Source organism: Simochromis diagramma, unplaced genomic scaffold, assembly GCF_900408965.1.
Source record: "Simochromis diagramma unplaced genomic scaffold, fSimDia1.1 OVJJ01000325.1, whole genome shotgun sequence".
Classification (NCBI taxonomy): Eukaryota; Metazoa; Chordata; class Actinopteri; order Cichliformes; family Cichlidae; genus Simochromis; species Simochromis diagramma.
In genome coordinates this window covers 1,089,440-1,112,379 of record NW_024387291.1, presented here as the reverse complement: position 1 = coordinate 1,112,379, position 22,940 = coordinate 1,089,440, and the positions used below count along the sequence as shown (strand labels likewise).

Here is a 22,940-nt window from a genome sequence, read left to right as displayed (position 1 = left end):
AAGGCGGTGCACCTGGTTGCTCTGGCCGGTCTCCCTTCCGCCAAACGGACGGCCGAGCTCCTCTTGGACCATGTCGTCCGGCTTCACGGATTCCCCAAGGACATAGTCGCCGACAGGGGGCCCCAGTTCACCGCCAGGTTCTGGAAAGCCTTTTGCCACCTGATTGGAGCGTCTCCCAGCCTCTCGTCCGGCTATCACCCTCAGACCAATGGGCAGGTTGAACGGACCAATCAACAGTTGGGGCGCTTCTTGAGGTGCTTCGTCTCCGCCCAACCGTCGCTTTGGCCTCGTTACCTGTTGTGGGCTGAGCTGTCTCATAACCTTCACGTCTCTTCTGCCACCGGTCTCTTGCCCTTTGAAGTCTGTCATGGTTTTCATCCTCCTATCTTCGGCCATCAGGAGGTGGAGGTCGACGTGCCTGCTGCTGAACGGATGGTCCGCCGCTGTCGTCAGGCCTGGATCAAGGTGCGGGCTGCCATCTCCCGAGCCAACGCTCTGTACACCAAGCAGCATCGTCGCCGCCACCGCCCGGGTCATCCATTCCAGCCGGGGGATCGCGTCTGGCTCTCCACAAGGCACCTGCGGCTCTGCACCGAGTCCAAGAAGCTCACTCCCAGGTTCGTTGGCCCGTACGAGATCACTGCTCGGATCAACCCCGTGACTTATCGTCTCCGGCTTCCACCCGCCATGAAGGTCCATCCGGTTTTCCACGTCTCGCAGCTTAAACGGCGCGTTACTTCCCCGCTGGCGCCCCCTTGCCCGGCCCCGCCTCCGCCCAGGTTCGTCGATGGGGGTCCTGTCTACACTGTCCGGCGGATCTTGGACTTCCGTCCCCGGGGTCAAGGGATCCAGTATCTGGTGGACTGGGCTGGCTACGGTCCTGAGGAGCGCTCCTGGGTGCCGTCCCGCTTCGTCTTGGATCCTTCCCTCATCTCGGATTTCCGCCGCCGCCATCCTGGACCGTCGGGTGCCGGTCTTCGGGGGGGGGGTCCTGTCAGCTGGTGATCAGCTGATCACGGGGCCGGGTTTAAAAGAGACGCCACCCACCTGTTCGCCGCTCAGACATCGTTCTCTTCGTGTCAGGAGCTCCGAAACTTTGCCGACGTCAGTCTCTGCCTGATTCAGCAACTGTGAGTGTTTTTCCCTTCGATCCTTTTTCTCATCCCGGCTCCGCTCGCTCTCCGTCTGTAATGCCAGTTCCGAAGCCACGCTTCGTGCACTGATCGTTACTGGAATAACTGCGTGTCTGTTCCAACCCACCGCTAGCCTTCGCCGCGTTTGGGTCTAGCCAGCACGCCACACGGGCACGCCGAATTACTGTGTGTAATTCGCCCGATCGTGACACCTTTTATGGATTTTCATTATGTGAGAAAAGCACTTATCATACAGGAACTGTATATGTGTGCAAAACAAAGTGGAGTTAGACCATGAACTCAGTTGATAGTGTTATTCTAGAATATGTATTGTCATAGGGTCTTTACCTCACAATATAAAGCATTGTGATTTGTTGCAATCTAAATAAAATTGAATTGAACTGAATATTTATTATGATGCCATTTTCTGCTTTGATAAAACAGGAGGCTTCACATCAAGCTCGCTCTGTTGATGTTGGAGCTGTTGATGCAAACTGTTGAAATGTTATTTCATTTTTAACTAAATTCAGTGCCCGATGGCTACTTTGACACTGTGTCAATAAGTCCAACACTGAATCAAAATTTACATTTCCACACTCCCATTTCAGTTCAAATGATTTTTTCATTTTATATGGCACCAGTTCAGAACAACAGTTCAGTCCTTTATATTGTGAGATAGGGCCTAAAATATTCAGTGTAGAACTCCAACGATCAGACGATTTAACAGGAAGACCTCCGGCAGAACCGAGCTTAGGGAGGGGCAGCCATCTGATGCTACCAGTTGGAGGGTGAGGGAAAACAGAAGGGATGAAGGAGGGCGTGTAAGATCACAAACAACACACAGGACCGCATACGCAAACACGCACCATAACTAAGGAAGGTTGTCGGCATAGTGCTCTTCTTCTTAAAAAAATAACACCGACCAATCAGAGTTTGGCAAGATGAGAGCACGCCAAACATACAGATGACCATTCAGCCTGTAAACAATAACCGTGTTTTGTGACATCTGGGTTTTTTTCTGGTTGTTGTCAGTAAAATTTAATTAGTCTTGCCAACAGCTGCTTTTAGATTATTCTTCTGTTCCTCCTGTTGTAAGCCTGCTGTAGACAAGCATGTGCAGAATGCCTAAAAGAAAAATCAATTTGAGCGAATCTTCGTGCTGCTTACCATATTTCAGTGTCACCTCATTCTGGTCACCTCACATTTATGCATGCAGACCTGACTGTAAAAAGAGACAAGTGGACATTAAGCTGAGAGCGTGAACGTGACTGAGATGCACAACGACTGCTTTGCCTCCAGAGATAGAATTACGGTCCATTGTCTTGAAGGCCACTTGACCTTCCTTGTTGTGTTTGCAGTAGCGAGGGACAAGGTGAAATCCAATATGAGCTTGATAAACCACGCTGCCACCTGTGCTGTGCTTCACTGTGGGTTTCTGAGAGCAGCTGCATGTGAGATAAAGAAAGATGTGTGCTGGTAAAGAGAGCTCAATGCCTGCTGTGGGGAAAAAGAAAATCTCCTAGATTTTGGTATCCATACACACATCAATTTCCTTAACTGCCTAATCTGATATGCATGTCTTGGGCATTGGAAAGACCCTGGAGCATCTACGGGCTCACTGCAGACATTTAAAGCCCACACAGAGCCATAACCAAGAGGTTCAGACCCCAAACTTTTTGCTGTAAGCAGAATTTTTTGCAGCCAAGATTAAAATATATTATATTATCAGGTTCTGTATCTTTTTAAATATATCTCATCTTTTCATTAACCAACTGGAAAGCAGTCAACCAGCCATTGGGAAACAGCCAAAGGAAAGATGTAAAGTGCCAGAGACATTTTCATCTAGAATTATTTGCTTAGTTGCAGCTTCTATAGACTGTATATGAAAGTGCATTAATTGTGCATTATTCCCAGTTGCCAGCAGGGGGCAACTTCTTTGGTTGTAAGAAAAGCATCAAATTGTATCACAGGTTATAAAGAGACGATCCTTCTGCTCACATGATCTATGCTTTCCTGATGGGTAACACACGACCGGCAAATAAGGCACAAGTATCCTGTACTTACATGCATTTTCCAGGCAAAAAGTCAGGTTTTTGCAAGAAACAATAAAACAGTTACACCCTAGCACCATCGACTAAGGCACAGCCTGTAATTACCTGTAATTTTGTTTACCAAGTCAGGTTTTTGCAGGAAACAATAAAATAATTACATTAAATTAAATTACATAATTTCAAATACTGGGTTATTTCATGATAAATATCTGGAAAAACAAACAAAATTTCACCATCTAACATCTTTTGTACCCTATACTTTCCTGCAAATTGTACATAAGTAGAGGGTACTTGCACCTTAGTCACTCCGTAACATGACCCATGCCCCAGAAAGTACAGGGTACTTACAGTGTACTTGTTTCATTGTTTCCTGCAAAAACCTGACTTGTTGCCTGCAAATTTCATGTAAGTACAGGGTACTTGTGCCTTATTCGCGGTTATAAAGTGTTACTGTAAAAATATTTTGTTTTGGTAAGTGGTTGAAAATAGGAACCTTGTTATCATTTAATTGTTTAACTATTACTTAATTACTTTTTTTTAGGACAAAAGGCTGGGAGCCTTCAAAAAAATATAATACGCAACACTTGGTTGTCCCAGCATCTCTGCATCGATGTGTAGCATGCATTCTTCCTGTTCTTTGATGCCTTTAGTTAGCCCAGAACTTTGACAGATCAAGAAAAGGGTAACAAAAAGTGATGCACTTATATACAAAGCAAAATTGCAGGTGGTACTTCAGGCTTTTCTCCCCATTGCTAGTCTTTGGGCTAAACTAAGCTAGCAGCTTCACCAAAATGTATTTCTTGTGGACTTCAGGTGCACATTTATCTCAATACTGCAAAACAAAAAGAGTAATGTTTAAATCTGATTAAATCAGCAAGACCTACACATTTGTTAGCAAGTCTTCTGTACAGTGCTGTCGTTCTATGAGCCTCTGCAACAAAAGACAGATCTCTGGCACGATCCCCAGACGTGCCATCGGCTTTACTGGCAGCGGAGTGCAATGTGTTTTGACTCCCTGCGTTTGCTCATAACTCAGTGTCATTCGTTACTGAACAGCTTAAAATGCAAGTAGGCAGGAGACAAGATGAGGCATCTCTTGAAATACTGAGAAGTTGGCAGTTTTAGTCTGAAAACAGAGAAAGTTAATTTCGAAAGACAAAAACCTCAGCACCTTGTGAATTAAATGTCCGGGTTATTTATCAGCAAATCGGGCACATCCTCAGCCAAGCCTTTGACCTATAGGGGACATTAAACAAGTTTTCTGTTCCAGAGTGCAAAGTGGTACATTGTCAAGTGTTAGACAGGATCATAATGTCTACAACAGCCCCGTATTAGTATATGATACATTTCTGCCAAATAAAGGAGTGTTGCTGCAGTCACTTTGCGAGGTAGCTTTACCATTCAGCGGGGGTTGGCAACTGAATTTTCAACTAGAAAGAAATCATTTTCTTTAGCTTATTAGCTTAATTACAATTTTTACCGCCACTGCCACAAGAGAAGAACAGAGCAAAAACACCTCAGATCACACAGACAAGCACAAAGGACATTAAAAAATTTCATTAAGGAAATAACTGCCTGCAGTGTGACAATATTGTTGCGTGCACCATTCCCATTGCCTCGAAACAACCTGTAGTGATGCAAGCTCGTATTTAACGCACATGATCACGAGGCAGAGTCAACAAGGCAAAGTCTCACAAACAGTCAGAAACCATAACGAAACATCAGAAGAAGATAACAGCAGGAGCATCGTTTCTGCTGTTACCCTTTTATGCAGCGTCACTGAAACATTTCTGGGCCTCAAGTCTGAACCACTGATGTCAATAGTGGAGGAGCTACTGTAAGACAATCACTGATGATTCATGATGCAGCCTACAGATTGTTTGTGCCATCAGTATTTGCTTGTTATGATTACCCAAACTTTTGATTTGAAAGAAGTCCAGTTCTTATTCTGTCCAAATGTAGCCTCGATCACCACACCAGTACCACCAGCAGCAGTATCAGTGGAAAATTCAGTTAATTTCAATTCACTTTACTTCACTTCAGTTCATTCATTTTATTCAATTTATTGTATCAGGTGCAAAATCACAACAACAGTCACCTCAAGATACTATACTGCAAAGCAAATGTCCTGAAATGATAAAATAAAAGAGCGAGGCAACAGTGGGATGGAAAAACTCCCTTTTAACAGGAAGAAAGCTCCAGCAGAGCCAGGCTCAGGGAGGGGCGGGGCCATCTGCTGACAGGTTGGGGGTGAGAGGAGGAAGACAGGACAAAAGACACACTATGGAAGAGAGTCAGAGATTAGTAATAACTAATGATGGGAGGGTTCTGGGTCACCTGATCCAGCCCTAACTATAAACTTAACCAAAAAGTATATTTTCAAGCCTAATCTTAAAAGCAGAGCAGGTTTCTGTGTTCTGAATCCAAACAACGAGCTTGTTGTACAGAAGAGGCCCCTGAAAGCTGAAGGCTCTGCCTCCAATCCACTTTTAAATACTTTAGGATTTACAAGTAAGACCATTGTCTGAGAATGAAGAGCTCTGTTGGGGTGATATGGTACTACAAGGTCATTAAGGTAAGATGGGGCCTGATTATTCAAAACCTTGTATGTGAGGATCAGGATTTTAAATTTGGATATGGGTTTAGCAACAAAGAGAAGACAGAGGGAGAAATATGCTCTCTCTTTCTAATCCCAGTCGGTACTCTCACTGCAGCTTTTAAAAACAACCTGCAAGAAATGAATTACAAACAAAGTGTAACAGTTCTTGCCATTGCTTTTGCTTATACTTAAAATAAAGGAGATGTGCATTTATTATGTAAAAGGCATCTTTGACATCGAAAGCATCTCAGGACAATGATAAATCTTCACATCATACACTGCTCACAAATCAATTTTCAATGCAACATTTTTGATAGCATAAAGTAATCCCTGAGCTTTTTACTCTCAATTGTCTACGTCTGTCTGCTGATGGTCAGTATCTATCTGACTTGGACAGTAATGGAGCAGTTTGAAAGGATTTCTACAGAAATCATCTCAGATGTGAAAAATCAAGTGATTTGCTCATTAGAAATGACACAAAGAGTGACAGATGGTTTGATCTTTTCTCTCCTAACTGTGACCTTTACCACCAGCTTCCAATTTCCTCAAAGAAATTAGCCCTTTGTAGTGTGTTTTATTGCTTGTTGGTTACTGATTAACATCAGTAAACAATCCGACAGGCAAGATAGTCTTCTTACACATATTTTAGGGAATCAAAGGGGAGTGAATCAGTAAAGCCAGAGTGCTGGTGCCAAAAAAGTAATTGCTGGGATTAGACCTGTTATAAATTAGCTGTTGACCTATAATCTGTCAAAAATGGGTCAAATAAACCTCTCATGTAGGATATCAGGTTATTTTGAGCCAGAAAGAGCATCCCCGTGACAAGGTAGAAGCTGTTATTGGTTTTTGGCAAAGTGACAGTTATATTTAGTTTATTTAGCCATTCAAAAAGTATCACTTACGTTAAAATGTGTTTTTCAAGAGAGACTGAGGCAAGATGACAGCAGAGATTGAAAAAAATACATCACAGTTCAATAAAGACATTTTAAGTACCAAAAAAATGCAGTAAGACGGAGTCACAAAGATACGTGCAGAATATGCCATTTGTTTATTTTATACATAACCCATTCATAAATTAGTAAATTCTTTTTACTAGTATAAGCAAAAATAATAGCCATTAAAATATATATATAAAAACATCGGGAATCACTTTTTTGGCGCAACATCGTTTTAACCCGTCGCTGTCTTTGGTGCTGATCTTCCAATCTGCGACTCTGCGCTCACTTCCACCCTTCTTTGTCACTCACCTTTTCGCTGTTGCGCGCAAAAACACGCAGCTTGATTCCCACATCTCTCTCTCTGTCTCTCTCTCTCTCTCGCTGTGTCTCACTGTCTCTGCCACGCACGCGCACACACGCCCCCTTTAAAATATTCATTTGCGACACCTCAAAGGCCCCCAGTTTTTTTTTTTTCCTTCTTTGTGGTTTCCACCTGTATCTTTCAGCGAAAACACTGGCGCGGACAAACACAAGCAAAACCACATTACAACTATATATATATATGTATATATATATATATTCCAACTTTATGTATTAAAGCAAGAGACTCTGAGATGGAACATCTGTTCGTTAACATGTGGAGAAAAAACAAGGCTCTGCTTTCCTCCCGATCACACAGGAATCACAGGAAAGCGGTGCCCGGCTCTAGAAGCTGTCAGTCTCATTGAAGGGTTTTCATTTCTTTTGCTTGAGATAAATTCAACCACGAGCCCGCCGATGTTGTATGTGCGTACGCTCAGACATGGCCTGAGCAAACTGTGAAACCCCCACGGCTTTAAAAATCTGCCCTGCATGGGGACACACCGAACAGTCGCAACAGGCAGGTTCGAGTCTCTGCTGCGCTCTCTTGTGCGACAAGGTTAAACTGGCTCCCAGTTTTCTGTTTTGGTTTGGTTTTTTGTAGTTTTTTTTTCTGCGCCTCAGTTGAGGAATTCCCCGAGTCGAGTTTGGAGAGACGAGTCCCGCAGGGAGACGGCAGATTAAACCCAAGAGTCGTCGGGGGGGGTTCGCTGCTTTGCCTGGAATTCATCAGAGGACATCATTGTGAAGAGGCTCGTGGCGGGGAATTGGAAGTGGAAATGGTGTGAGCACACACGGGGGGGTTATCAGGAGCTGCTCCGTCATGTCTTGTAGTCCGTCTTTACTCCTGTTAAAGGTTTCGGATATTTCCCGGTGCGGCGGCACTGATCACAGCCTTTAACCTCTCCAGTTTTCAGGGCGCAGCGCGTTAGTCTGCACTGATGGAAGCGTTACTGCTCTCCTGCTCAACTTGGACACGATCTGGGGGCCCTTCATCAGTGTTGATCTCTCCGTTTCGGTGATCACAGGAGCGGGGGAAAAATAAGACTGGGCAAGAGGGAAGAGATGAAAGACGAGTGGGTTTCCTGAGGCGCACCGTCGAATCCGGTTTTGATGCGCGCAGGTGTCCATTTCATCAGTAAATTTCCTCTCCCTCTTGCAGTGATTAAACTATCGTATACATTTTTTCTTGTTTTTCGGTGGCAACCAGAAAACACAAACCGGAGAAGAAGACATTCAGCTGGAGTGCTTTGAACACAGGAATGCTCCTGGACGGATATTTGATTTGGGTTTGAGGGCAATCGCTCGGAGTTACAGGGAGCAAAGGGGAGGGGGGAAAGAATTTGGAAAGTAGAGCTTTGATTTACGGATTACTGGGCTTTTTCTTCTCCTGAACAACTGTAGACACGCTCTTTGATGTCTGAAAAGGTAAGAGAAACCCACATGTGTTCTCCCTATTAACTGTTGCTTTTATTCTGTGTTATCAGAAGAATTATCACGACAAAAAATGACCGGAATGCGATCAGATGTGGCAGATTAAAGAAAACTGATCTCAACGTGAAGACGAAAGGATTGCGTCTTTGCATAGATACCTTAATCTATCACTGATTTCATGCAATGTGAGGCTTTCAGCTTCAGATTTGTTTGTTGAGAAATGAAAAAAGGGGGAGAAAGAACTTTAAAGTAAATATGATAATCATCGAAAAATCATAACAGTTTGTGTCCAAACACACAGAAACAGCACAGATTATTACGATTACGTTCATTGTGATAGCAGTTAATGATTTAACGAGGTTATTAACTATGCGGTGCGCACGGTGTTTAAAATATATGGTCCATGTCATGTGACTGTTTATCGGAATAAATTAAAGACGCTCCACCATGACGATGGTCGGTCTAAAGCGCAGTGGATAATAGATAATGAATTTCTATTTTCTGCACATGGCTCCGGGTCAACAGGTCCGGGTGAGCCCCACCGCCCCCGTCTCTCTCTCTCTGTCTCTCTGAGCACGTGAACTTCTGTAAAGAAAGTCAAATTAAAAGAATGAAAACCGAAGAGAGTGCTTCATCTGCATCAGCGTTACAGTGTCAAAAGTGTTTGCAAGCACAATGATCCTTTTCCTTAATTGACTTTTATGGAGAAGGATTGTCAAACAGGCAACAGGGGGCACTCTTTCAACTGCTTTCAAGCATCCTGTTGCCTTTTTAACTAGATGAGGTTTCCTGCTGCATGTCAGACATGATATCATGAAGAAGATTCACTGCAGTCTTTTTTTTTTTTTCAAAAAATAGAAGAAAAAGAAAAAAGAAAGAAAAAGTAAATATGCTTGAGGAGGGTGAGAATTAAAACCAAAGGATGGTATTTCATTTCATCACCAAGAATGAGAAGAAGGGAAATGGATCCAACTGACGTGACTTCCTGTCTCCCATGGGGGAACTTTTCATTTATACTTTTTATTTTTTCATTTTTTTCAATTATTTATTTATTTATTTGCCTAAACTCGCGATCTTCCTTCCCTTTGACGTGGTTGGCCGTGGTTTTGCGGCCTGTAAGGCAGAGGATTAGGCTTGTGACAACAAAGCTTTTTAGTGCAATCCTCCAGAGAAATGTGCGACTGGTGGGAGAAGCATTAATGCTTTCATCTTACCACTTCTGTGATGGCCTCCGAGCACAAGCGTTCAGGTTTCCAACTGTCTCAGCTGAGCTGCTTGGCAGTAACTGCACTGTATCCTGTGTATCGACCAGTTGTGAATTTGTTGAATCATGTTTGAGCTAAAGGACCGCTGACGCAGATTAAAACACCTACTGGTTTGGACAAGAACTCCAAAATATGATATTTCATTTATTCATATACGGGCACTTTCTTGGTGCAGTATATCAGTCTGTTCATTGGGCATTTTGAGGATAGGCTGAATCAGTCATCAGCTCTAATTAAATGATAGTCACGATTCAGTGGGCATTACCTATTTATCTTAACCTTCTTGGCTAGTGGACAGAATAAAACCATTGTCCTCACGTTTGCTTTGTTGGCACAGACACTGTTAGACTCCTTTATTTCTAAAAGATGTTGAATGTTTTGTGTGGAGTTTGGAATGTGGACCCAAATGCAGAAAATGAAGCATACAGAAGTGCCGTCCTAATGGTGAAGTAACACAAAACTCTGAGAAATAAACAAAAAAAACACAAGAAGCCTGGGAATGAACAAAGGACAAAAGGAAAATAGAAGTTACACACCTGTGTGTAACTTCTAGAGAATCAGAGTAAAGGAAGGAAGTAAAACTAATGCAAGACCTGAAAAAATGATAAAGTTCAGATGCCATCCGTCCATCCATACCACTCGTCCAATTCACAGAAATCCCAGCGGCCATAGAACAAAAGGTAACCCCAGACAGGCACCAGTCTAGCGCAGGGTTACCAAATAGACACACACCACTATTCACATCTACTGCCAATTTACAATCACCAATTAAATGCACATGCTTGTCTTTGGGCTGTGGAAGGAAGTTGGAGTACCCAAAGACAAAACATTCAGGACCAGAGACAACATGCAAACTTCACACAGAAAAGCTGCAGCAAACTGACAGGGTCCAACCAAAAATGACAAAAGCTACACGCAAGACAAGGTTTATTTGATGCAACCGTGAGGGTAGAAGCGGATATTACAAGGTAGAGCTAACGCAGGCTGGAAAACACTGGGGTCATTATGACTTGAGGCGACTTTTGTTGTGATTTGAATTGAATTATAATATTAAAAACAAAACAGAAAACAAGCTAAATATCACCAGAAACAAACAACAAGAAAGAATAAAAAACAAGAACAAAACAAACAGAAATCCCAAACTCAGCAGAACAAGGAGGACCTGCACCAGGATGGTTGTATGCCGATGATCAGATACTTTTTCCACGCATAGCTTACCCTTACTTATTGTACTACTACACTGGTTTTTCGTTTAGGTAAATCCCACACAAATAGTGTTACTTCTTTGGCTTTTTAACATCATAAAACATACAAGTTGGTCCGAGTACTGTTTCATGTTTGTCCAATGCTCCTCTGCCAATATAATTCACCTCTCCTTGAGTACACAAAGCAGCGGCTGGTTTTCAACCTGAGCAAAACACAGATCATATATCCCCCTTTCTTCTTCTGCGAATGAGAAAAACCAGGCCAGTGATTGCAGAGACCGGTGTGGCCCAATCAGTGTCTACATGTTTTTGTGGAAATTGTTCAGCCGTCTACAGCATACTCAATTTAAAATCACATTTACTGTTTGTTCTGAGGGGATGATGACTAACAGCAGCGGGTACCAATGCCAACGTGCGGCAAAATGTAATAGAGAGGAAATGGAATGAGGCCAAAAGTTGACACTGAAACCAAACTCGTGTTACAGTTTAAAGGCTGAATACCTTAAAGGACTCTGCACTGGGGACACTGGGGTTAACAAGAATGTGTTAATCCAAATCCATTTTTCTATTTCTATTTCATAGTGTGTGTGCTTTTGTGCATACAAACTTGCCAAAGTGGGTTGTAGAAGGTCCAATTTTAAATTTCACTTGCAGTGAACTGAAATTTTCAGGCTTTTCTTTTCCATTTTTGCACGTGTGAACAATGGAAACTAGATCGCATCTGAATTTCACTATCTTTGACTCTTGTGTGTCATGTCTGTGCTTGTTTTCCAAGTATTTGTTACAGTGCAATAAAAATTAATTACCATACCATTTCAGACACATGTTCTGGAAATCACAAGCGTCTGTATTTAAGAATAAAGAGGCTTAGCTTATAAACATGATCAAACCCTCATTTCAGTGCTCCACAATGGACATATGTGGTTTTAATGTCTGAATGGCATGGCTGCTGAGGGATACGCAAAGCACTCAGAACAGTTTAACACATTTTTGGGGGCAATACTACTCACTGATATTTCCAATAACTTAGACTAAGTATTGTGCCACTCACTAAAAATGGCTTTTTTGTTGCCATGAGACAAGTGAGTCACTGGTTGTCATATATTGTTGACGTTTTGCATATTGCTTGGCTACATATTACAAAAAGGTGCTTTTTTAAGCTTTTAGTTTGTTTTTTTCTCAAACACTGTTTAACTATAAGGGAAACAGATTAAACATTTTAGAGGGGTAAAACAAATATGATGGCCATTCAGACACAGCAACTGGGCTGCAGCAGGAACAACATGACCTCTCACATACTGTTAGTCATGGAGGACTAACAGTATGTTTAATGCACAGAGAGACTCGCGGGTTACAATATCACTTTTTAAATATAGAGTGGAAACACATGAGGGAACCATATCAAACAGATTCAGACGTTCACATCCTCAATACGATCAGTGAATCCAGTGAATCAGTTTGGTCACACACTCACTGGCAATGATGGTGATGTTGAGAATGTCAGAACCATTAGCTAGGCCCAGTTAATAGCTCCAGTTGTGTATTTGACCCACAGTGCAGAGCTTGGTATTGCCTCTGAGTAAAGGAGAAGGGGGCTGATTTGGACTCGTGTTGAAGGGCTGTGTTATAGCAGTGGTTAGCTCTCTGTCTCAGTTTACTTTGTTTTGGGGCTTTTTGGCATTTGTAGAACAACTGTGTTCATGAACGTCGTCTTCTTGAGCTGGTCCATTTTTATGTAAAAAGAAGCACAAGAAGATTCAATTTAATTTAATTCAATTTGTATATTTTTTTCCATATCACAACAGCAGTTGCCTTCAGGTGATTTATACTGTAAAGACCCTTCAGTAATTGAAGAAAATCCTCAGGAATCAAACGACCTATTTTGAGCCTTTGGTGAGAGTGGGAAAGAAAAACTTCCTTTTAAAAGGAAGAAACCTGCAGCAGAACAAGGCTCAGGGAGGGGCGGCCATCTGCCGTGACCGGTTGGGGGTGAGTGGAGGAAGATAGGATGGGAGACACATTGTGGAAGAAGAAGAACTGATTTACTGTTAATGTCATTAGTCACAAAGAAACTGGCTGTAAAAGGCAGGGGGAAGAAAAGAACACGGGCAAAATACCCTCTTTATTTATGTTTTATAATGCAAATGTGTAGGCTCAGGATAACTCTATAGCCTCGTGATGAGGGTACATACCACGAGGGCACAAATGCCATCAAGAGCGTCCCCAGTTCAATTTTGGTCTGGCCAGCACTTTATTGCATGTCACTCCCCTGATCTCTCGGTCATATCACCTGTCTGTCCCTGTAACTACTGTCTTAAAAAAGGGCAATGCAAAAGTAACCATTTGAGAAAATATTTAAAACCCAACATACCTACAATAACCTAGACTGAATGCAAATGCACTTTTAATTAAAAAAAAAACATTCATTTATGGTGCTCAGAATTAACTGTTCTTCCTTAATGATTGGTTTTAAATCATACAGACAACTTAAATGTTTAAATATAATACAAAATGCTGTATTCAAAGTGAAAAGGCAGCACAATATTTCATCTTCTATATCATCCATGCAGGATGTATATACATAGAATTCAGATATCAATGTCCAGCAGTTGTTCTTACCAAAGTAATACACTACATTGGATAAGCATGCCATTATCCTGCTGTGGTGTACGGGATGGAAATGCATTAAATAAATTCTTGAGAGAAGAGAGAAGCCCCCCTCTCTTCATAACACTGTCAGTCCTCTGTGAAATGCTGTCATACCTTTCCTGAACTGTGTCCGAACATATCAGATTCCTTTTTTTTTTTTTACAGGAGAATGCTCCTAGCACATTGGGGGACTGAAGGAGATGGATATCTCCTTGGCTCTCCAGGCTCAAGAAGTCCACATTACCATTTAATGATCTTTATATCTGGTCACTTGGAAGGTCAAGTGAGGTGCTGATCCTCATTGTGGTGGTCACAACAGCGGTTTTGAATTCGAGCTGCAGTGTGTGTGCAGGGCGTTATCTTAGACTGTGAAAGTCTTTCTTCAATTATACATTAGCTTGCAGAACTCTTCTGGCCTAAAGACTTCCAGGAGTTGCACCATTAAGGTACAACACATACTGTAGTAAAACACACAGTAACAGTTAACTGTCAGGCGCAGACACCCTCTGGCTTTTTTTAAAGGTAGGGAAGAGATGAAAGAGTGACATCACCTTTATAGCACCTGTATAGGGTTTGGTAAATGCACCAAACCCTATACATTTTAGCACCTTCTCTGCACCTTTTCTGTGAAACGTCAGTCTCTCCTTGCCAGCAAGCCCCACCCCTTTGCCAAATACTGTTTACTTCTTTGCTGCATTAAATAATTTAGCAGTTTTTGTGACAGACACATTTTCAATCTGACCACCAACTGTTTGGCTTGTTTGGATCCTGTTTGCCTCGAGGTGTATCGAACACTGATTGTCAGACCTTATTAAAGGCTGTCACATGCTACCTGTTGCTTTAACTGTCAAGCTCCTGAGCTGGAAGCACACAAACACACCTGGCTTCCCCAAAAAATGTGTCTACATTATAGTTCATATCTCTAAAAAAAATGTGTTTAAATTACTTTGCAGCACTTGTTTTTGATAGTTCATGTTTTTGGTCTGTGGAAAATAAAACCCACTTTCTTTTTCTGCCTTCTTGGCTCGCAGAGAAATTTAGAATTAATTTCAAAATGTTATTACATGCAAGTACTTACATAGCCCCTGCTTGTGCATCAGTATTTCTTAAGACTGTCTTCTAGCGGCCATCTTCTTCCATAATATACATATAAACAAGGCCTGCTAACTATTATGATTACTAATAATTATTTATATATATTTTTAAAAAAAGACAGCAATAATGAGAAAATGTATTTCTAAACTCTGGAGGATTAAAAGCAAGTACAAGTAAGACTGTGCTCAGCAGTTCTCACACCACTGATGTTTCCTGCTTTCTTCTTTGACTGCACTCCTCCTCTGTTCTTGTCATAAACTGCATACACTGGTATTAATAAATTGCGCAGACAGTATAGATATATTGTGTGGAAGTCACTGTAAAGGGTCCTAACAAGATGTTTTACCATTTGCAGAAAATGAACAACTTATTATTTGAAAAAGTCTAAAATGAATGTGCAGATTGTAAACTGTAAATATTTTTGGCAATTTTAATCACTGTACACAGTGTCCTTTGATTTTATACCACTGATCATGCAAAAAAAAAAAGAAAAAAAGCTATTTGAAGCTATCACTTTGATCCGTTGCAACGACTCATTTAATATGTTGGATTTTAAAGTAACACAATTAAATATTAATTGCTGTCACCCAAAGGTTTACACTGAAGCCAAACAGAAGCCTAGAGAATCATTTAATATTCAACACAGTCTTTTTCAGCTTTGAGCTCCAAACATGGGGAATAGGGTTGATGTTGCATTTGACACCTGAGCATATAGCTAATGCTCTCAGGATCATCAGTATTTTAGCTAAAGGGCAAAGTGAGTTGTAAACATTGTACTTGATGCTAAAGTTGCACATTTGTTATTGAAATTGACTAAAGAATGACTGAATCAAAACATTATACATGAAGATAATGAGCATCCAGGTACATTGTCAGTTGCTCCACACAAAGCATATGAATCACTTATTAAGTACTGTTTTGGATGGGGCAGAAAACCTAACGCTAAGTAGCTCTAGTTCCTAAACCTAACCAATCCAAGAACGACAATGAAACTATGAGTGAAGTGAGTGTAGCCAATAAAGTAATCCCAAATAGCTGTTGGTGGGTAAATGGACTGATTCTTATATAGCGCTTTTCTACTCTAGCAGACAAAAGCTTGAAGCATGCCACAGTCATCCAGTCAAACAAGCATTTCTTTTATGCTTCAAGTATCTTGCCCAAGGCCCCTTGGCATGCAGACTGGGGTAGCCAGAGATCAAACCATCAACTTTCAGATTAGTAGGTGACCTGCGCTACCTCCTTAGCTATCCCTAGGGTGGGGGTAGGGGTTTGATTGGTGGATTAATAATATTATAACACTTTTACGTAGTTATCAAGAGCTCAATTTATTGTATCACCTCAGGGTGCTACAATAATACAGAGAAAACCCAACAGTCAGACGACCCCGAGCAAGCAAGCACTTGGCGACAGTGGGAAGGAAAAACTACCTGTTAACGGGAGGAAATCTCTGGCAGAACAAGGCTCAGGGAGGGGCAGCAATCTGCCGCAATCAACTGTGGAACAATCCAGTCCAAAGCAACATTTGCTAACTACTGCTAATTTTGGGGGAATGTTAAACACAAAATGTATTTAATTAAGTGATTTGCAAACCTTACGGCTCAGCCAGGTTGTTCATGGCTACAGTGGCTGCAGTTAGGGGGCTAGTGTGCTACAACATCATGTTTGGAAGACAGATTGTGAGACTATTTCCTCCTTGTCCACAATGCAGCACTCCAAGCTCAGTGATAGGAAGTTACTGTCCACACAAACAACCCTCAATCACTGCAAGGCTTGTTGGATCAATACATCCTCATAAGTCAGAGCCCCTGACCCTGACTGCAGCTCATTATTGCCTTCTGGTGATGAGGCTGACACACACATTCTTACACAATGACACACACTCACTCATGCACAGGTGTTGTCTCTGCTACCAAGCCAACCATCCCCAAAAGGCTTTAAATATCCTTACGTAGAAGACTGGGACTGCCTGCATACTCACACACACACATGCACATACCCACAGGCTGCAGCCCAGTGGTGCAGGGAGAATTGAGTGCCAGGGGGGCTAACAAGTGGAGGAGATGCACTCAGGGAATAGAGCTGATGAACCGAGCAAATGACAAGCAGACAAGGGACTTTCGTACTGTTAATAGCATTTCTTAGTATACTCTATTTTATTGTTTTTCATCACCATTAGGGAACATATGATGACTAAAAGATCAATCCGCCAGTCTTGGCACATAAGTCAAGTCTTAAAGACTTAAAATAGTGATTCCCGACACATTCAGTTACTTTACTGTTCTGCAAATAAAACTGCTCCTACATCACCCTGAGGATTTTTATCAGAGAACATGTGGTTAAAAATGATGTTTTAATGTTCTGTCAGTTTACAAAGTGATTTGGATACTTAGAGCAGCTAATGGTTTCAGCACTTGTTATAAATATAGAAGACGTGATTAAAAGATCAGCTTTCTTTGCATCAGTTTCAGTTCTGCTGTACATTTGTTAACACTGTTGCAGTTTGAGTAAGTGCGTGTGCTCTCGTTCATGAAGTGTTAATGGTGTTGTACCTCTTATCCAAACTTAATAGTGTTTGTCTTAAAGGTTTGCGCCTCCCCTTCCATAACATGTATTTTTCAGCCTCTGTCTCCCTCATTCATGGAGGCCGTTCTCCTGGTAGACACAAATTGTTATGAGGAGCTGACACCAAGGAAGCACTCCCTCGATTGCCAAACTGCTGAGGAGGTGATTGATCATTTTCAGTCAAAATACGAAGCAAACAAAGCAGGGGGTTATTAGGTAGGTGCCCTCAGCATTATTTTCTCACTAGTTTCATAGTTTCAATCAGCTTAAACCAGGTTAAGACAGAGGCTGTTAAGAGCTTGTGTTTGTGTGTTTCTTTTCTGTGCTGATTTTCTCCACTTTATTATAATAAATGACTTTGGGGGATTTTATGTAACTTACTCACTCTGGTCTTTAAAGTTTCAAAGCTTCTTTGCCTTAGTCCACAGCTGAGTCAGCATCCCATACTTCTTCAGTGATAAATCTAACCAAACACCAGACAATTGTACTTGGATGATGGATAAAATTAGAGCGCAAAACAAGATGGCATACATAGTTTGTGTTTGATTTGAGTGTGTATTTTCTTTGTGTTGCTATACAGATACAAATATTGTCGATGTCTTACAGTGAACTTAATGATGTAAGTAAGGTAAGAATATTATACTCTAAATATCAGAGGGCTGCTACATCATTATTCATTATGTAATCTGCTTCTGCTCCTCTGTGCATTTGTAGAATTTTCTTCTACCAAATAAGACGTTTAAATAGTAGGAATTACCATCGCAACCACAAAGTGTCTGACATGCATCATAAACTTCATTTGTTTGTTGTATCCATGTTCTAAACTACTATGGAGTTAACTCATTTACGAGTCCACGCAATAGAAAACAAAGGTAGAGATTCAGTTTATTGCAGTTTAATTAGGATAAAATATTTGGTAATTTAAAAAATCTGCAAGTATAAACAAGACTGGTCAAGAAGAAGAAAGACAAAGAAAGACGAGAAGGAAGATGGTAGAGACAGTCGCGTACAAAATGGTAGTGAGACAAACTATCGTATGTTGTGCCACTTTTGGCTATGTGGTTATGTGGCTATTGTTGTTGGGAGTGAACTGGACGGAAAGGAAGAACTATATCAGAGGGACAGGTTTAGCTTTTTGGAGGCAAAGTTAGAGGCAAGTTTGAGGTAGTTTGTGCAGATAGTGGATATTACGGTGGCCCTGAGAGATCAAGCGGATTGCAACTTCAGAAAACACCGCCTAATAGAAAAAATGCTCTAAAAAAGCAAAACAAAACCAACCAACAACAGCAACAACAATAAGACAAAATGGAAGTGGGGAAATGATAAGCTCACAGACCAGCTTTGAAAAAGAAGCAGAGCATTTATTAGTATTGTAAAGGAGGAAAGGGGTTAGGTAATATGTCTTATAATCACATGATTCATATTAGCTGCATGCTATTAGCTGTTTACTGTTAGCATGTTACTTGTCACATTACTCTTTTCCCCATTTGACAATTTTGTTTTCTTTTTGTTTCTGATTTGTGTTTTTGCAGCCATTTTCTGTTTGCTGGTGTTTTCCTAAGTTGCAGTGCATTTGATCTCTCGGGGCCACCGTAGGCTATACTGGCAGAAGGATGTGATTGAGCTGCTAGGCAAGAGGAAGGAAAAAAAAGAGAGGAGGTTCATAGATGTAGTGAGAGAGGGCAGAGGGTGATGCAAGGGGGTGAGATGGAGGCAGAAGGTCCACTGTGGCGACGTCTAAAGGGACCAGCAGGAAGGAAAGCCAAGCAAGTAACATTCATTTTGGATATGCTGGAATATACATTTTATGTTAAGGTGATTGTCCTCTTTAAAAAAAAAAAAAACTCCATAGCATTTTGTTTTTGGTGTCAAATGGCAGCACGTTACGTTCAAGCTAAAAAGAACGTCTGGTACAATTTGTGCTTTGTATTCTCAATGCAGGAAGGTGATGTGCAAAGGCCTGTACAGGCTAGCTGTGAAATGAACATAAATTCTCTGTTTTTTTTTCACAGCACCTGTATTTACTTTTGTTGCTCCCACCCCACACACATCTGGCCAGTGAGTGGACTGAACAGATGGTCTCACATTGTTTGTCGTGACGCATTTTGATTCACTTGGATTTTTCTCTGTGTGAAAACAAACCAAACCACGGGGAAAGGTTTACAAACTCATCAACTGATTCGGACCAACACGTTAAAACAGCAGCCCCCAACCTTTTTTGCGCAGCCGGTTTAATGTCAGACAGTATTTTCACAGACCGGCCTTTAAGGTATGAAATGATACGACCAAGACAAAAACTGTGGTTTTTTGTAAATATAATAATAAACGTAAATTCACTGTATTGTGTAACTTTATTAGCAGCATCCTCCTGAAATGCACCAACAACATTGAGAGTAACATCCTCCTCTCTGTCTCTTAATGCTCTCTGGTCACTATGGTAACACGTAAATATTTCTTTTAAAAAAATGACACACAACTACAACACGGGAAAAGACCCAGGGGACCCGGGGGTTGGGGACCAGTGCCCCCAAGAAGCCTATGTCTGTGGTAGTAGTTTCTTTTTTGGTCACTTCCAATGACTGAAGCTTTAAAAAAAGGTGAATTTGCTATATTCAAATGTTCTTTGAGGTCTGAGTCAAGGGACAACTTGTGAGATGGTAATTGGGCCTTCAGACTTTGGATGGTAATAGAGCAGGAACTGAGTACCTCTGCAGGTTGGATCTCACATGGACACAGACTGATATGCAGCTGTGTGTGTGTGAGTGTGTGTGTATTTATACTATTTTTGTGGGAGGAAAGAGATAAGAAGACTGATGCAAATGTGATTAAAGAAAGAAAAAGTCCGACATTTATGGTTCCACGGCAGAGTAGTAATTACGCACAGACACGCACACAGAATCGACTAGTTATCTGACCGGCACCTTAATCAGCCAAACTGAACAGAAGCGTGTGCCTGTGTGTGCCTCACAAGGGTTTCTGCAGACCAACTCATCACTACCAGAGATTATAGAATGCATGAGTAATTTTCTACCGACATCCATGTTTTCTGTGTCACATCTACCTTCTCCCTCTCCTACATTATACAGTTTACCATCTGCCATTTTGACAGCCTGCTTGGAAAGAAGATACTTTTATACAATGTTGCTTCTGTGGGGCTTTTTTCTGTTCCTTTGTCTTCTCCACTGAATGCTGTTTTTTTGTGGAAGTGGAGCAGAGGGGAAAAGCATCTGTTCCTGCTTCATCACTATGCATAAAGGTTAGGTATTTGTGCCATCTGTAAACAAAACCTGCTCTGAGACAACCTACATTACACCCACAGGCGCTAGTCAGATATAAGTATGGAAGATTATAGTTCAAATTCTGCATGTTCCACAGTGTAGTCGGGTCTTCATAAGTGAGTAAACTGTGGCTTTAAGCTAGCTACGTGGGATTTGTGTTTGACTTCAAAGGAATACAATAAACATAATGCAAATATAATGTTGAAGGCAGCGTTATTCTTCAAGATATACGTTCTGCAGGGAACACGTCCCTCCTTCCAGAGGTGGATATACCTGCATATACACACCAACGCTCCTCCAATTTGTCCGAATGGCAGTAAAAAGATTGCAAATCTTTTCTATCGCTCTCTTTTTTCTTTGTTTTGGAAAGGAAACATAATAGCTCTTCAAACTGCCAATCATTTAATAATTTTTGTATGCACCATTACTCCAGAGAACAACCATTATGAACTTTGCTGCTCATTATTTCAATGTAGCACGTGGAAAAAAATATAATAAAACTTGCGACAGATTATATTTGAACTTGGGCACTTCCATCTGATGCAACACAATGAGAACGAAATGCAACACCGGCGAGGTGCAACAAAACTGCAGTGTGGAGTACAGACATGGGGTGGCATTAGGGTGGAATGTGGACCTGTTCTAATTATACCAACCACTGAGTGCATGTCGAAATATCATGCATATGCTAATAAGCTACAGCAGAGTTGTATACCATTGATCGTCCTGGCAAACCTTGGGCGTTGGCATTCACATGGTTTTTATTCGTACCATCTAAGCTAAGCACAACCCCTATGGCAGCGACATCTGCTAGCAGAACGGCTATTAGACAAAAAGCAGCTCAGGAAAAGTTTAGGTAACAAGGCAAAGGGTCCAGGATGTCCTCGAAAAATCCTCTATGGAAATCTAATCAAACGGTCTCTGGCTGGGAAAAGCCTTAACCACCCTTCAGCCGTGGCCATGCCCAGGCATGATCAGAAAATTATTGGCAGCTTCCTGTATAGACTAATAAATAAGTCTTATCCTCAGGTATAGTTCAGGTGTAATGCACATACTTTCCTATTACACACACACATGCAGTTATGCCTTTTAACAAGAGTTTTTGTGTGAAGCAGAAGCTGTGCTTGGTGTTAAATGCCTTTGAGAACAGCTCAGGCTGATACAACTTATTTTTGTCTCTGATGTAAGTTTGTTTATGAGGTTTTCCTGAAGGCGTTCCTGAGGACTTTTTCCTAAAGTATATCATTGCCCTGTTTTTCCATTCATTCTACACCAACGTTCATTTCTACATGAATAAGTTTGAAAGCATAACGTGGATCTCCAAAAATAGTCCATCATAGCATTGCAAAGTGCATATTACACACAAATTCAAAATCTAAATACTACAACTGTGAATGTCAAATACTTGTTGGCATGATTTGAGGCTTAAACTGGTTTTCCTGTAATATGATTTGCAAATACATCCTTCACCTGTGAATATGACATATATATAAGATTATTTATTTTATTTATTCATTTATTATATGTGGTATGCCCATCATCCCTGCCATGTGTTGATTTGTGTGTCACTGTATTTCACTGAGCACTGAGTTGTGTGTGGATGGCTGTAGAAGAACAAACAAACAGGAAACTGTTCACTGGAAAATATTTCTCCCTCTGTTTATTCTTACTAAATTGCATAATGCTCCTTTTACCCAGTGAAATCAGTCATCATTTACTTTTAACTTTTCCGAGAGCTCCTCTACACATTTAACCATCTGCCTGTTCAGCCACAATCATTCTTCTTTACCCATCTCCTCTGATCTATTTTCACACGGCTCCATTTTTTCCCACATCCACCTTCTCCCGTCCTCATGTTTTCTCCTTGTCCACTCATTCTTCCTCTTCTCAAGCTTTTCCGTCGCACCTGTAATTAATACTCGCTCACCCCCGCTCTCATTTCCCACCTGCCTGCTATATGGCCGTCATTGTTTGCTGCTCCCAGCACACTGAATCATTCTGAAGGACCACGGTGCGCGTATGTGTGTGAGAGTGACGCTGATTAGCATATCTGCTGATAATAAGACTCTCTGCTGGTATCTCCCATTGTTTATGTTTACAGAGACACATGATTGCATGCATCTCGTTTAAGTGTGACGACGTGTGTGTGTGTGTGTGTGTGTGTGTGAAATGTGTTCATCTCCCTGTTACTCCACACCTGATTGTCAGGAGTGGTTACTCGGTGCTGGCAGCAACCAGCTGATAATTAAAGCAGACCTGAGGAGAGAAAGACAGAAGATAGGAATGAGCAACAAGATGAAGCAACGAGCCGTGAGGCCAAAGAGACGGCGGGCCTTCTGAGACTTTATATGTTTAAATGCAAGCAGTTTAG

The 22,940-nt window shown here is 41.5% G+C and overlaps 1 protein-coding gene across 2 annotated transcripts in view; it reads left to right on the top strand.

Annotated features, from left to right (window-relative positions):
• The first annotated feature begins 6,436 nt into the window (after window positions 1-6,436).
• The window catches only part of LOC120716387 (voltage-dependent T-type calcium channel subunit alpha-1I-like), a 296,557-nt gene continuing 280,053 nt past the window's right edge, over window positions 6,437-22,940 (top strand). For both annotated transcript variants that reach the window (XM_040003917.1, XM_040003916.1), the window contains exon 1: window positions 6,437-8,509. The gene's annotated coding sequence lies outside the window, so the exon portion shown is untranslated. The remainder of the gene's footprint in view (window positions 8,510-22,940) is intronic.